The following is a 3,665-nucleotide window of genomic DNA, read 5'->3' as shown; positions in this document are numbered from 1 at the left end:
CAGCTGTCCTCCTGGTCCTAGCCACAGGGAGCTCAAAGGGACGGGACCAGACGAGGAAGGGTGCCCATGGCCCCCCAGAACAGGAGGCTGAGCGAGTGAAGGACTCCCCGACACGGGACTGGACTCCAGCTCTGCTGTGAGGACCCTTGAGTACCGCTGCCCGGGAGGTGGAGAAGGGGGCCGTGGAGGTGGGCCAGGGCGCACCACAGGGCAGGGCCCGAGAGAAGGTGAGTCCACGTGCTTGGTGGGTGCAGAGCCCATGGCTGGTTTAGCCCTTGAGGACACATGTTGACCTTTCTCCCCAGTCTGTAAACTGGAGAGTAAAAACAAAAATCCCCGTGACGTTACGGAAGAAATGTAAGCTGGTAACACGCTGTAACTCTATAGTGATAAATCAGGATGGTACTGGTCTGGGAAAATATAAATTAATCAGTGAAAGAGCATAGGAACCCCCAGCCAGGTACATAAATTCTAGGAATTTTAATTTCTAATAAATGTAGTACTTCAAAGCAGAAATAATTCAGATCGTTGTCCAAATTAATGGTGTTGGAACATATGGTTCTCCATATGGCAAAGACTATTACATAAAAAAATAAATTCTAAAAAAATTAGAGTTCCAAAAATATGAGAATACTAGAAGAAAATAATTGGAGAATACGTATAGCATGTGTAAAACTGTTTATATAATATATTGATATATGCATTATACTATTTATAAATTTATTTGTGATAATTCTGTTTTGTGAGAGGCAGTGTGATACGTGGGAATAAAGCACGGGAGGAGAGCACAGGGGCTCCCCTGGTAGTCCAGCACCTTAGACTCCACGGTCCCAGCGCGAGGGGCATGGGTTGGATCCCTGGTCAGGGAACTAGATCCCACAGGCCCCAGCTGCAACTAAGACCCGGCACAGCCAAAGAGGTAAATCTAGACATTTAAAAAAGATGAGCGCATACGAAGTGCTAAACATGTTAGGGTGAAAAAGAACTTCCTTTTTCAGAAGCCATAAATGAAAAAAAAATATATTGATACTTGGCTCTGTAAGAAATAAAAACTTCTATGTAACCAAGCAAAAGTAAACAATGGCTCACTGGGAGACATATTTGCAACATCTCTAACAAAGAGTCAGTATCCATAATATTCTTTAGTAAGAAAAATACTTGTAGCCCAGTTGAATGATGGAAGGAAGATATAAATAAGCAGTCAATTCGTGGAAGAATCCGGAAACCAACATTTGGCCTTATTCTCCAGGAATAACAGGGCAGAGAGTTTGGGAATCCAGGCTGGAGAGAGTGGCCGGAGTTGGGACCCTGGCAGGTCAGGGTGTCCAGCCCTCAACCCAGGGAGGGGAGGGCTCATCTGTTAGCTGGTTACTTTGGGCAAACAGCCTACATTTTTGCCTCACTTTCCCCTGTGTTTGGTTGGGTTCATCCACATGGTTACGGCTTCATAGGATGTTGTCAGAGAATAAATGTGTGACTGGTTATAAAGTACATAGATCAATAATTGGCTTGTAGTAGCTCTCTATAAGCACTGAAAAGCACTCTTTCCTTCTGGAAAGAGAAGGAAGGTGCCAGTGAGCGAGGTCTGTGGCAGCCATGGCCTCCACGAGGGAGGATGTGGCGCTCAGAACACAGCCCACCCTGGGGTCTCCCCGACCATTCCTCTCTGCACAGACCCCAGCCAAAAAAAAAAAGTATTTATGTAATGTTGGTGATGGACAGGGAGGCCTGGCATCCTGCAGTCCATGGGGTCGCAAAGAGTCAGACACAACTGCTAACACACTTCCTCCTGTGAGCCTCTCGGGGCTGGGAGTCAGGCCCTAGCTACCCATTCTCCAGATGAGAACACCGAGGCCGTGAGAGCACAGGCCTTGGCCAGGTCTAAGTCCCAGGCGTGTCGTCCGGTGGCCTCTGGGGTAAGCAGGCCTGGGCTGTGTCGGAGCACGAGGCTGGCTCCGGATCCCAGGCGGGCAGGCAGCTCAGAGGGGATCGCTGGCCTTTGGGCTGAGGACACGTGGCCTGCAGGTCCCCGGCGTGGGTTCCTCTTGCTTATTCTGTCATCTGGGTGAGCACAAAGCTAAGAAAGGGTGAGTGGGTGGTTTCTACAAACCCCTGGGTGTTCTGGCTGGTGCCACAGCAAGGGCAGCCGCGGCCGGTGTGCGCACGGTGCGCTGACCAGCCGCAGCGGCCGCGGGTCATCCCCTGTCCGGCCTCAAACTGGGCACCAGAGCCCAGACCCTAGTACTTGGCCGATCCGCCTGGGGGCCACAGGCACTGGGCTTGTGGGCTGGACCCACCAACCCATCAGGCACAGTGCCAGGGCTCATGGCACTTCTAGCAGCCCAGGGAAGTGCTTTTTTTATAATAAAAAACTAACTTTCAGGTCGGAGTAAATGTTTAAGTGTGTAATGGTTATACATCTGCCCTTATAGCAATGTGGTTGTAAAATAGAATTTTTAATATTTTTTGTGGAGGAAGGGCCCCCAGAGGCTCAGCTGCCGTGGGCTCTCGTGCAGCCTGAGGCCTCCCGGCCGCTGGGACTCAGACCGTCCCAGCCCCGTGTGGCTGGACCCACCGCGGAGGGGACCTCACCCCCACGCCTCCCGGACGCGCCCCAGAGCAGAGCAGAGCCCCGTTCTTCTGGTGGGTTTTCCATTTCCAGGGATTAGGGCTCTGAAGGAAAGCGTCTTTGGGGCAGTTTCAACACAAACACCAGGATGCACTTAAAAATAGAACTTGCAAATAGAAACCCTGAAACCATGGCTTTTAGGCAGGCATTAAGCGCATTCAGCTGGGGGCAAAATCACACCTCCCCGCATGAACGTGGTCCTTCAGCCCGAGGTACCGGGGAAGGAGCCTGTCCCCTTAGCGGTGGCTTCTGTGACCCTTTGCCAGCGTGCCCCCCAGACGGGGCTTGTGGAGCAGCCTCCAGCCCCCCACAAGACTGTCCCCTACCGCCTGTAAAACTGCACGCCCCTCTCAGGGTTCCCCCTATTTTGACACCTGCCAAAACACCATTTGTGGTTTTAAAGTGGGGTTCTTAGACTCCTTAGTGACAGGAGGAAAGAGCAGAGTGGGTCTCCGGGGTGAGCGTTCCCCTCACCATCCCTCCAGGAGAAGCCTGGCAGGGCCCTGCCCGAGAGACCCCTCTGGACCTCCAAAGCCCCCTGCCACAGACACTGGCATCGTGAGGGCCTGAGCACAGGTCAGGGGGTGCAGGTTGGGCTGGAGCTGCTCGCGCAAGTGATTGCTAAATCTTTCGGAACTCTGAGCTGTTGTGTTAAAAACGAAGGAAGTGGATGCTGAAAATTCATCACCGCTTAGCTTAATTATTTGGTTACTTTCTGCTCTCGTCTGCACCTTCGGGGCCACCTGTCGGGTGAGTAGAGTATAGACTATCTGTACTTTGCCCGATCCAAAGTCAGTTGTCACTTTGGGCTAAGGCTGGAGTATTTACATCAGGGAAACTGGAAGATCTGACCCAGTGAGAGTGATAATAAAATGTGTGTATCTGCAGCCATTCCATGCGGAATAGCACAAGAGAAATCGAGGCAGTTCATTTCAGTATTCAAAAATGATCATTCAGTTCAGCAGAGTTATCACTCACGTCACTGCTGAACGAGCCAGGTTCCTCTGCAGAAATTGGTCGAATATCTTTCCTCTTA

This window comes from Bison bison, unplaced genomic scaffold (genome assembly GCF_000754665.1).
Source record: "Bison bison bison isolate TAMUID 2011002044 unplaced genomic scaffold, Bison_UMD1.0 scf7180017850926, whole genome shotgun sequence".
Taxonomy (NCBI): domain Eukaryota; kingdom Metazoa; phylum Chordata; class Mammalia; order Artiodactyla; family Bovidae; genus Bison; species Bison bison.
Note: the sequence above shows the minus strand (reverse complement) of the source record.